The sequence below is a fragment of the Thunnus thynnus genome, chromosome 13 (assembly GCF_963924715.1).
Source record: "Thunnus thynnus chromosome 13, fThuThy2.1, whole genome shotgun sequence".
NCBI classification, from domain to species: Eukaryota; Metazoa; Chordata; class Actinopteri; order Scombriformes; family Scombridae; genus Thunnus; species Thunnus thynnus.
The window spans coordinates 9,530,558-9,544,222 of NC_089529.1; the positions used below are offsets into that span (position 1 = coordinate 9,530,558).

General features: G+C 38.9%; 1 protein-coding gene across 13 annotated transcripts in view; it reads left to right on the forward strand.

The window, feature by feature from the left end:
* Positions 1 to 13,665, forward strand: part of LOC137195373 (RNA-binding protein Musashi homolog 2) — a 260,294-nt gene that overhangs the window by 126,523 nt on the left and 120,106 nt on the right. The gene's annotated exons all lie outside the window — the stretch shown is intronic.

Here is a 13,665-nt window from a genome sequence, read left to right on the forward strand (position 1 = left end):
AGAATTTTAGGTTGATGCATTCCCTGTAGCTGTTGTCATTTGTATGTACAAATACCTATCAAACACAGTACAACAGACAGCAAAATATCACACCATAGAAATGTATAAAGCTAACATGATTGTCAGTGTGGTATGTCCTCTGTGTTATCCTTGAGTATTTTGTTTTGAGATTTTAATGGACGTTAATGACAGCTCATTTTGATTACCAATAGTAGGACTGAAATATCAATCTTTTCCTGGTGGTCTAGTCGCTTCTGGCCTCCATGTGGCCTCTGGACTCCCAGCTGGAGCCAGTGTGGGTGGCATTATTCGGACCAACTGGCGGCTGTCTGGGTAGCTGTGATGGGTGTCATGCTGGGGGCCTCCATACAGGGAGACCCTCATCTGCTCACACTGTCACACCTCTCACCACTTTGCTCTCTCTATCTGACCCTGTCACCAAGGCAGAGAGTGACAGATACAGGGAGGGAGAAATCACGCAAGAGACAGAGAGAGTGGGCGGCATATCCTTTTAGAGACACACTCTAAGAAATGAAATGTTACATTTACTTAATTTAGTTATGTCAACCAGACCCACATAACTCAGTTAAATAAATGAGAACAAGAATAGAGAATTGATCATTACTAAATACTGTCAAACAAATCTCACCAAACTGTATTAATTAAATGCTACATCATTCAGTTATGTGGAATTAAGTCAACACACTAATGCTGAATTTACTGAAGACATTTAGGTTTGATTCACTAAACACAGTTATGTCAAATTTACCTAACCCAGCTGAGTTGTATTAATGTTGTAGGATTTTGTTGATTGTATTAAACATGACTGAACACTACATGCTCCATCAATGTGAGTGAGTGAAATAAATATAACTTAAGTAATTTTACTTCACCTGACTTTATTTAATAGTGTACAGTAAAAAGTCATGAATTACTAGAGCCCAATTTGATCAGTTTGCCATTTTCGTGCATTCAAACATCCAATCCAAACAGCCAATGCTCACAACTGAAAAACTAGATTTCTTTTTTCTGCCAGGCCAGCAGTCCAAAATGCACATGCGCTCAGTTTACAGTGATATGAAAACAGGCAACTGCAATGAGTAACAAATTACAGCAAATGTTTGGCAGTTCTGGTTGATGGATGACAAAAATCATAAAAAAACAATATTCTGTGTGTAGAGATCTTTTGTTTAGCCAGCAGTCCAAAATGTAAAAATGCTCAGTTTGCAGTGACATAACACAAATATCAGCAAATACTAACAAATTAGAAACTGAACATTTTTAGTTTGATGTGACAAAACATCATCAAATGCTCAAAACTGAGGAGCTGGAAACAAATGTCACAACTGTTGAAATTGCTTTTTTGGTCCAATGAAGAGTCCAAAGATACTCAGTTAACAATTGTTCACTGAAACTAATCCAAGGTTCACAGTCTCATCGATTACAGGTGAGATTATTCATGTTGTCTATTTTTGAGGACTTGGACCTTTGTGGAAAGCCTGAAAGCACAACTCCATCAACACTTTTTGAAGAAATTCATATGTATATTTCAGATCCTTAAAGGAGCTCAAGTTTGGACTGCATGTCAGGCCAAGCTGTACTGCACACCCTTTTGCCACATCTCTAAGATCCCTCACCACCTCCACTTCCTGAATTATGATGGCAACATGCTGGGGGGGGGATCTGTCTGCTCTGCTCCATCATGTCAAATGACAGATTCCTAAGACCATTTCTTCCATTTCTCTTCTTGCACTATCAATATCCTCAAAATGGAAGTAACAAGGAACAAAGTATCAATTAGAATCTGTTTATAAGAACTAGGACTACAGCTGTCATTTTCAGTATGAATTACTCTAATTGATTTCCAAAATGTCTATAAATTGTCAGACTATAGTAAAAAGTGGTCATAAGAATTTCCCAAAGCCCAATATTTGAAGACAACAGTCCAAAACCCAAAGGTGAAAAAAATTTGGAATTACGGATTGAAAATATCTTAAATAATATTATTAAAACAGTTGCCAATTACTTTGGTCTATCGACTAATTGAATGAATCACTGATTCATTCAATTAGTCGATAGACTAATTGAGTCGAATGACTTATTATTTTATCTCTGACTAGAACATGGAAGATCTGGACTTGCACTGTCAGCATTGGCCAAACCCATTGAGCACAACCCACAAATACAGTGGACACAAGTAGGAACAGGTCTCACTAAACTCTGCCTGAAAAAGTGCCCAGTTGATTTACCAGTAAGAAATAAGAGTGCATAAATTCCAAAGACATGTTTGAGCTGTAGGCAGCGAACAAGAATAAAAATTTGCAAAGAGGCAGGAGCACTTTGACAGTTGTGCAGCACAGACTTAATTCCACAAGCTGACATTTCAGCACACCTACAGTTATTCAAGACTTACTGTGCAGAGCACACCTCCTTGCAAGTGTGAGCACGGAAGCTGCACAATGATGTTTGAGCTAATTTAGAAAAAAATATACCATTATGTAGATTGTCAACCAGGGAACAGAAACAAGTTGATTTTCACATTGTAAAATGTCTCATTCAGTACATATCTATGTTGTCATGACTCTATAGCATAACCAAAAATGTTTGGTTATGCTATAGTTCATACTCTATGATGCATCTTACCAAATACTCCTTTATGAGGGTGTCAAGCTTTTCACTGATATTGCAGCAAAGCCCTTTTAGGACATATTCCTGACAATTTTCAGTGCTGGCCTAATTTCAGCCTAATGTCAGGAACTGATCACAAGGGACCATATTATGAAGTTGCTGAGTTGCTGAGTTGCAGAGTCGCTGAGTTTCGTTTCCAAAGAAACTGCTTTTCAGCTCTGCGGTTCATCTGTTAGGTAACTTAGTAATAATAAATAATGATGCATTTAATTTGTACTGCACTTTTCATTTCCAATGAAACTCAAAGTGTAACAGCGTTAAAAACATAACATAGGATACATAGGTGATACATAGGTGATAATTCTACTTTATGTTGATTATTGAAGTCATAGTGGGTGGTGGTGGTGTACTGGAGTACATATATTGAAAAGTATTCCTGATATTTTGTCTACCTCACAAACATACATAAAGTTGGCAAAATATTAGTAACACTCTAGTACACCACCTCTATCCACTACAACCTCAATAATAAAAATCAAGCAGAATTATCACCTTTCTGACAATGTCAACAAAAACTGAAAATGTATAAGCTTCATAAAAGTAGAATTTATGGCAGAGCTGTTGTATTGGACTCAAGTCAAATCAATTTTATTTGTATAGCCCAATATCACAAATCCAGATTTGCCTCAGGGGGCTTTGCAGTCTGTACAGCAATACAGCATCCTCTGTACTTAGCCCCTCGATTCGAATAAGGAAAAATTCCCTAAAAACCCGTTTAACAGGGAAATAAATGGAAGAAACCTCAGGAAGAGCAACACAGGAAGGATCCCTCTCCCAGGACAGACAGATGCGCAAAGGATGGGTGTACAGAATAGAACACAAATTACAGAATACAGCTTTGAACAGGATAACAAAGTTATAATGGATTTATGATGAAGAATGTGATGAAGAGGACGCCAAGCAGCTTCCAGGTGCCACCACAACACAATAGGACCTGAGCCACGTGACCTCCATGGAGATCTGGCAGATTGCATTAGATTGCACAGGTGTTCCTAATAAAGTGCTCACTGAGCGTTTAACAAAAATGCTATTCAAACACCTTGGAGTAACGTGTCATATTTTGCTGCCTTTGTTAGATTTTCTCTTACAAGACAAACACGAGCAGGGGAACATCATTTTATAGTGTGAGAGTTAAGCTAGCTAAATTATATTGTTGAAATAATTCACATGCTTACCAACAAAATCGATGGATTTCTGTAGATTGTAATAAAAACGTTCAACCAATGGTCACTGTAAGCACATGGTCCAGTTGCAACATCAATAGAAAATGGCTGCTAACCTGCACATACTACACATGTGCGGAGAAGTACGGAAAGCGCTCAGGGACACTCTTTATTCAGCAATAAAGTTTGCAATACATTTTAAATAACATGATTACATAGCTTCAAATCAGCACAATTATGTATTCCTTAAACCTGACATTATTATGTTAATGCATTGATACCTTCTTGTTTTGATGGCCAAAACTGTAGTAGTTTCACCATAAAACAGCTATGTAATGCAAACAACATCCGAGTTTCATTTCTTAGAGTGCAGGCATAGCTGAAATCCTCGCCAAATAAAATCAAAGATAGCTGTCAGACGCTTCTACTGAGCACACTGCTTGAGAGCATGCAAATGGCACTATCAGTGAAGAAGTCAAAGGTCTATTCAAGAATTGAGGTTGTCATTCATGTCTTTAAACATACAGTGTAAACGCGAGCAGTCTGTTTAACAGTCATACCTTACTATCAGCTCTTACACAGTGCAGATCAGATTGCAATCACATGCTTTAGGTGACTATATGATATGAGTAATGTAGTTTTTTTTTTATTTGACTTTACACAGGTTGATTTTACCTCAGTTTTTTTTCCTTGGTGGGGGTTCTCGCAGAGAAATGAATGGAAATAGAGAACATGGTATTAATATACCTTATCCACAGATGGCTTGTGGTGGTCTGGTGGGGGTGACGGCATAGAATCTGTATTTGAGTGTGTGCACATCTACATCTGTGTACTTGTTTTGTGTTGGGTACTAATGACAGTTGGCATTTGGCCATTATCAGTGGATCGTTAATTAGTATTGAGAGGTTTGGGGGGGAAGCACAGATTCCCCTCTATCTCTCAAACAGATGTGTGTTTGATCTGCTAACCCAGCTTACACACACACACACACACACACACACACACACACACTGTCCAACCATAGCGGCATTCTGACATATGGAAATGTCTATAAGCAAGTAGCTCTCAGCATACTGATATTGACAGCAATATATCTTACCACAGAAAAACGTCAGAAAAAACATGGATCATAGTGACTTCTGTTGTGAGCCTGCCAAATAAAAGTCATAAAGTCATAAATAACAGTAACACATGTGCAAAAATAAACAAGATAAGCAGAGATGCACTATTGGTACATTAGGGGTGTGTGATACACTCTGAATATTTTTTTTAAAGTATAACTGAAAGCAGACTACAACTGTAAAATATTTATGTATTCCTCCTGCATAGAAAGTGTTCTTGTGTTTCACCATCATTGATTTTATAATAGTTATTTAATAGATTTATTGTAGCTTTTATAATCAGATCTTTATTTACACAAACAAAAATACAACAGTATAATGTCTACATTAAAATACCTTCAATAAATAGAGAGCAAGTGCCTGTACTTAGTAGAACCAGTATTCTCTTAGCACCTTACATCAGAGCAAAAGATAATAACTCTAGAAGGACTTGGCTGGTTGAAGGAGATAATGAAAAGGATTTCTGTATATTTTTTAAAGCCAACCTTTAACAAATCTCTACAAACTCCCAGACACTGGGGTAAAACATTTATTATAGAGCTCACTAATGTCAGAGCCTTTGTCTATTCAGTTAATTGTAGCATAGTTGTCCTGATGGAATTGCTCTGTGACCTTTTAGTATTTTTATTTCTTCAGCCCGTATATTTGCTAAGTGATGGTATTCTGGCTGATTAGCGCACCCTCGTCCCCCCACCCCCCCCACCCCCGACACACACACACACACACACACACACTATTACAAAACACAATGTATTCACTCCCAGAACCCCACTCCCATTGTTCTGCTTTATAACACTGGGAAAGGAGCATCAGTCAAGTATATTAGCTGGATCCTATTACTGTCACCAGATTGCCTCTCTGAGCCATCTTAAAGAGCCCCCAGACAAAACTTCCTGTCATGTTAATCCAAGCTTTAATAAATAGAGGGATGTGTAACCATATTCAAATAGGGGCTCCCGTATTTATGCTGACAAAGAGAGACGGGCTATCACGAAATGACAGATGAAAGTGTTTTGCATGAAAAGGAGGAGAAAAAAAAAAAAGTTTTTTATCAGTGCTCATTCTCTCCCATTCTAGGCAGAAATGTCAAATTATTGAAATGGCCTTTAAAAAAAGCTTAAGCCTAATCTAAGTAAAACACTGCAGGTATTAGGGACAGTGGCCATTGTGAGTGAAATGAATGCTATTCAACTCAAGCTAGCAGCTCATTTTATCCCCCTTGTTCACCTATTGATATCAAAGTACATAATACACACCTTGTCTCCTAAGAGAGATTTATGTTCATCAGACCTGTGAACATCAGAGCATACTGCGATCAAGCGCTTTCACTGATTCATGAATACGGCAAGAATGTTATTAAATTTTATTTTCTAGATGGTTATTCAAAGGCATCACTAGCTGTGTCATTTAGTTAAAGCTCAGGCAAAGGTGCAGTAGGAGCCCTTTACATTCCTGAGTATTCTCACCGCCAACAAAGAGAGCTGAAATCGACCTACTCAACTCAAGGCCATCTCTTCGACTCGCAGCTTGTGAAAAAGAGCAGAGGCACTACTTCACAGAGAACGGCATGCTCTCTTTCAGACTAGGTTAATTTCTCGTCCCTTGAAAGAATCAAGTTAAACTAGTATTTCATAAACAGATGTCATAGGTATTTTACTTTGTGGTGCAGGGACTTCTCATTTCATTAGTAAGCTGACTGAATCTGAACATGTTTGTTCCTTCTGTTGCCAAATGTGTGACTGAAATGTTCCATATTTGCTGAGGCTGCGTGGATTTCCCCCGTGTCTAGGTACACTCAGAATTATTAACATGCGTCTTCTAAAAAACACAGAGTATGATGGAACTATTGATTTCAAAAACCATATTACTGCACCAACATATTTTTGACATTGCATGGAAAAACTGTGTAATCGTATGTATTTAATACTGCATTTATAAATAGAATGATGTGTGATATGTGCATATTAAAAAAAAAAGAAAGAAAAAGCCTTGATTATTGTAAGGAGTAGCACAAGTATTAGTAATTTGTAATAACCATTAGTATTGACAATTACATTACATTTACATTTTAATTAGTAATATTAACTATAAATTAAATGAGTAAATTTAGTTTTATCACTGTTAGTCTTATTATGTAGCGTTCGTACTTGCATTGCATTGTTATTGGTATTCATTTCACCAAACTCTATGCAGACAGTTAAATGAAGACTAAAAGATGGATAGATGGATGGATGAGTGAACAGTGAACTGGCTGAAAACTTCCTAAGACAGTTTTTCTGTGAGTCACTGAGGCATGTCCACTGACTCCCCCACAATGCTTATTTTCTGCACGTTGATTTTTGACTAGAGCTAAAAGATGGAAAGCTTCTAAATCCATACCCTGAGCAAGCAGGTAATTAAACAAACATTTATTTCCATGTAGAAACTGTTTATAATCAATGTTTTATGGGGCTGCTTTATGCCTCAAAGACATTGGGATATGTATCTAAGGGGGTTCTTGAAGAAGGAAGGATTTAAACATTGGCGGCACCTTCATGTGTCAGTCAGCAGACATTACTGTTACACTATTACTGCTTGTGCATTCAAAATCCAGAAAGCATCACCAAAGACTAGAAGACAGTTAAAGAGATGTTGACTGTCAGAATATTTTAATTCCAAATAAGCACATTAAATATTAACCAATTAGATTATAAATGGCATGTGAGAATTATTGGAAAGGAATGATACTATTCTATATTAAAATGTGCTCTCACACCCCACACATTTCATAGTATCTTCTGACCTTTTTCTGCCCTCCAGTCATTGCTGCTTGCAGCTATATTTACATTAACAAGGAGGAGTGAAGAAGGGGCAATTTTTGTAAAATGTGTTTCTTGTGTGTGTGTGTGTCTACTAAAAGAGAAATCTGATTGGCTTTGCAGGAGGAAGGACATCATTTTAAATAAGTCCTCAATGTTAAACTGTTTGCTCTAGGGCTTAGGGATTGCTCACCTCTCCAAATACTATTTTAGCTTGAAAGCACAATATTTCCCAGCCTGAGCTTTCACATGGGAGAATGAGGGAGGGCCCTGGTGCAGTAGTTTCATGGAGGTGGCTCGCAGGCATACTCCATTCTGACAGAATGAGGAGGCACTCTGCAAGTGTGTGTGGCGGAGAGGAAAGGGGCCCTATTAATAAAATGACTCCATAATGGGTAGTTCCCTGCAGCTTGGCAAAGGAAGACAAGCGGATTGATGGACGAGGCCAAGGCCTACTTCCTCAAGCATACTGAGCTCAACTGTGTGGACATGCCTCTGTGAGGCCAAACGCAAGGCCAGGCCCCACAACATACTGAGTCCATTCATACAGGAAGGAAGAACCTTATAAATGATTTCCTGTTTTATGTAAAAGGGTCAAAGTGGCAGTTTTAAACGAGCAATACATCACCTCTAAGCCTCGTCTCCAATCTGTCCTGAGCGTAGACTGTAGAAAAGTAATGTAGTCACAATGATGCCACCCATTGGTTTGTGTGTCCTCTTTTCACACCGCAAGGTTATAACTTATGAATTTGTTTTTCACTGCATGAGAAAATGGATGTGTGGCTTGAGAGCGTGTGAAAAGTGTCAGTTGTGTGACTCTCACGGTCAATGCGTGAGATTTAGCAGCTCTGGGTTAACTGTGATAATGCTAATGCTAGTTTTGGCTAGCAAAAAAACAGGCTTAAAACAAAATGCACTTAACAGATAAACTGAACAGCCAACTCCGTAGAGGGTTTTATAGTACAACCGAATGCTTAAAAAGATTTTTTTTAGGCGACCAAAACGTTACAATTAACTTTCACAAGCTGAAAACACAGTGAAATAGTAACAGCTACACCTATACACCTATTCTAATGTGGGGTTGCGATCCGTAACGTACATAATCAACATAGTCACCGTGGCAGCGGCTTATTAATCACAAGCTAGCACACCCTAAAGCATATCCTGCTTTATCGTATATTTTACTCTAAATGGGACCATAATTTACAAAACGAACATCAAGCTGTATTGAAGAGGACTTGAAACTAGCGATTGAGAACATGAACTCATTAGGAAAATGTTCACTGAGGTAATAAATCAAGTGAGAATTAGCGTCATTTTCTCATAGACTTCTATACAGTTAGACTTCTTTTTGCAACCAGTTGAGTCACCCCCTGCTGGCCATTAGAAAGAATGCAGGTTTAAGGCACTTCCATATTGGCTTCACTTTTCAGACCTGGAGCCACCCGCTTCTGTTTTAAGCTGACTTTTTATACTATAGAAAAAGGTAAAGGCTTTTTTTTTTCAAATTATACTATATACACACAGATGGCAGGATGGAACCAGACAAAATCTGCCTTAATTGTAATCTCACCTCAAAGCAAGAAAATGTAAGGTAAACAAGGCTCCCTGGATGATTGTAATACAATTGTATAACACATAATTGGTATTACTTCAGAGTAAAGCAGCCATAAAATAGTATTTACTAGAAATATGGTTTGTTTACAGGAAAAGTGTGTCTAAATATGATTCATTTTTAACCCGCATTTTTGTTCTGAGGGTGACTCGGGCAGGCGTAGAGATGTACTAATAAAATATTGTCTTGCCACAACAGTGTTACGGTCTGCCCTAACAATATAGCAGCCTCCTGAAGGCATCACTCCATCATCCTTTCATTACATTTCTTTGTAACAGTACATTGATTAGAGTGGCCTCAGCATGACTGCCTTTTTAATTGTGTATTTGCTGATCTCTAAGCTGCACAGAGCAGCGTGGTGGGATCTGTTCTAACCATTTCAACAATGCTCTGAGGCATTCTTTGACACACAAAGTTCATTGTTAGAATATACATCAGTTTGTATCACCATAGCGACCTCCTTGGATGCTGAGCAGGGGACCTCATAAATATGTAATCCTGACAGATTTGAGGAATTGTCTTCCTCAAGTGTTTCTCTCAAGCCATTTTGTTAATGTCAACATGAAGGAAAGTTACTGGAATAAGTGTTGACATTCAGCCCATGGTGTATATCATTAATAATTACGTACACAAGAATTTCTGTCGGATGGCTGCTGAAAAACACCAGAATCACGTTTTTCTGTTGTTCTCATTTTTCGGTAATTAGGTATAAAAAATAGATGAATCGTGTACTTTAACCCTGTAAACTCATTCTGGTTTTGTTGCCATACTGTATACAGCTCAGAACAATAAAAATAGCAGTGGGTTTCATTCATAGTATAATCAGATACAATATACTTTACCAGAGGACTGTGAGGCTGCCTCCCCAGGGTGGTGCAAGCGAGTTGAAGGGGAGTGCAAAGGGAGTAGACTTTGAAAACCCCTACAATATAGGACATGTAAGATTTTCAGTCATTCCTAAAATATGTTTGTACTACATTATAAATTTTTCAAAGAACCACATTCCCGCACATGCTTAGTGGCGTCTGCCGTACGATCTTATCGCTGTTATTACTCTGTTTCTAAACAAGCTACAGTAATCATACTCTTCTTGGGTGAAGAAACATGTCACCCAGTGCAGCCGTGTGGCTCATTGATGTGTTTTTAATAGTTTTTGGACAACAACGGAGCTCTACGGCACAGAGGGATACGATATATCAGGCCTTGGATACTCACACAATACTTGTAGGATCAGTTCATTGTTGGTTTGGCTCTGCACATGAGATTTGTCGACAATAAGAAAAATATTGAAAATCACCAACCATATCCTTTAAAATGTTGCATTGCTGGCGCGTTCTTGTGGCCAAGTAGTAACTGTAATCCTAGTGTCATTCCCGCTCAGTACTTTTGTTACATATTTCTACCCCCCTTCTTCTGTTTCTCTCTATTATTTCAACTGTAAAAAATATATGATAAAAAATGTTGCATTAAATCAGCATGTAAATTTCCATTTGTTATAAATAATAGTTACAAACCAGTTGAAGAATCATGTCTTGCTAGAAGAATCGTTAAAACGAGCATTATTAATATAAGAAAAAGGAGAAATGGTGTAGGCCACAGGGCAGAAGGCAGATAAGCGCATCTTCACCCTACATCACTGTGCTTTTTGTATCGTTTTGTGTGTGTTTGTGTGTGTGTGTATGTGTGTGTGTTAAGTTTGCACTCTAGCCATGCATTTTTATCACTTCTGGTGAGGGTTGCCATTCATCTATTATAATAGGGAATATTCCTTCTGGGAAAGAAAAAGTTTGTGTTCCACATTAAACATAGCTGGCTTGGCCACCGCTGTAGAACTGAAAAAATAGCCCGTCCATCTAGGCTCGCGCTTAAGAGCAGTGTCCCTTTTGCCCCCCTGTGTAATTGCAAGAGCTTATAGGCAGCTAAAATTTTGCCCTCTGCTCCTCGTTAAACCACCACTTGTAAAAGCGCTCAAGCGTGGTTGCAGCACATTGCAGCTCAACGTTCCCAGACAATGATATAGATTTCCTCTACAAAAGAACAATTGAAAGGGTTGTCACAAATTTGTCCATTGTCACTGGGTCGCTATCATTTCTCTGTTAATTGCCATTCGTGTAATAGAATATTAGATGCTCTACACTGCGAACAGAGTGTTGATGAAGGGGCAGTGCCAGCTGAGCTTTCTCCTTGACCACGACCCTTATCTGTCATAATGGTAATGATAATAATGTGATATGTCATTGATCCCTGTAGGGATTTTTTTACCTCCTTTACCCCCTCGACAGCAAGGCCTTGATGCAGGTTCAGCTACAGACCACTGCCCCTGGAGAAGGCAGGGATGCAGTCTCTTGCTCAGAGACACTTAAGGAATACGGATGCTTGCCAACAAGGAGGCTTAAAACTGGGTCCTCTAGTTTAACAGTGGTCTCTCTGCTCAATATGTGATTTTACTCTAGAGTGCATCTAGGACAGAAGTGGTTCTTATTACACGTATTCCATCATGACTCTTGAGGTTTGTGTTGTGCCAATTGACAAACATATTTATTTGATGCCACAGCCAATACTGAGGGGATTATTTTTTGCCATCTATAGCCAAAGAGCTCCCTTGTTTGTTTTTAATTAATCGATCTGATGTTGCAATCCACAAGTAGTTTTGTAAATGTGTGTAACATTTCTGAATTTCTGGGACAAGTGGAGGGATGTTGTTGAAAAGTACCGCTCGTCCCCAACGTTGGCACCATATTAGCAGCGATGCTGTCTGCTGTCAGCCTGCGATCAGCTGCTGAACTGGTTCTGTTGAAGCGCATAGTTTGGCATTAGCACGAGCCTCTGGATAGCTAGCGAAACTGGACAGCCACTGAACAGCTTGATGGGATTTTCACAGTTACTTTATGTTGCAAGAGTCACTGAAATGTACCAACTGGTTACTCAGTCAAGGAAGTTAGCTAGCTCTCAGATCGGCCACAGTGAGCACAGCAAGATGTGATTACTTCTCATCCTTGGAAGGCACTTTGTACAGACACCCTTACAGATGGTCAGGACACACACCCAGTGACACTACCTGGTACTACACCAAACCCACAGTACATTTTTGAACAGTTAACTTCTCCTTTAAATTGTTATTGTTGATTAATCAATAATTCATTGATAATTGACATCCCTATCCCGTGCCAAATATGTGAATATCTCATTACACAGCACAATAATCTCATGTGTACAGTTGTATTTTGGATGACAGTAATTCATACCACAGTCAAGTAGTTGGAATTAAAAATGTAAACAATTTTATTCTACTACAGGTATACCTACGAGGATTTGTTTAACTTGGATTGGCTACATGTTGGCAAAAGTAGTTTATAAGCTTTTTAAAATGATCTACTCTTTTGTGCATCGCTTAGTGATTCCATGCAAATACTGACTGTGCCTTGGTGTTGGCGGTGTAATCTCAGTAATCCTTGACACCAACATTGATACCAAAATTGCCTAACACGTACACATGCTGTGCAGATCTTTCCACTTATAGGTAAAAGTAAAGTTCACAGTGAGTGTACCGGATGGAGGTGAGAAAGAAACCTCTGTGCACCCAATACAAGCAGCACAAAGCTTCCCTGCCATGTTCCAGCTCAAAACACTGCCCAAAGCCCCAACAAAAGGATGGGCACAAACAGTCCCAGGTCACTGTCTGTGGTTCAGGCCTCACTTCCTTTGGCATCAGATATGATCTATATCAGTGTCACCCCCAAATTGCAGGGAAGCTCTTCTGCTAGCCTTCAGCCGTGAGCTGAATGTAAATGTGCATTTGACACCTATCTAAATCGCTGTCATAATTCATTTCCAGAGCTCTTAAATCTCCCCCTGTCACCTGGCACCTCTGCTGTTTTCCTGTCCAAAAACAGAGCACATTAGCCTTTATTGATGCCTTTGTCCTTTGATACATAATTCATCATTCAGCAACCCTTTTTTGAATTATCATGTATTTTTCTGAGGTTGTGCAAACATATGGATTTGTTGGTGGTATTGATACAGACAAAGAGGTTGCACCTGGTGTGGAGTTAAGTCTCATGCTATATGACAGGAACAGGATAAATCTTTTTTTTCTAGGGTGTTAAAGGAGTGATATAGGGCTCCGATGTCACGTTGCTCCTACGTTGACTGACCACATGCAGTTTTTTCGCTTGAATCTACTGCATTTCCTGCAAAGCTCACACGTTCTCGAGTTTTCATCAAATTGTCACTCCAGAATCAGGTACCATATGGCCCATGGTAGAAGCACACAGGAGGTA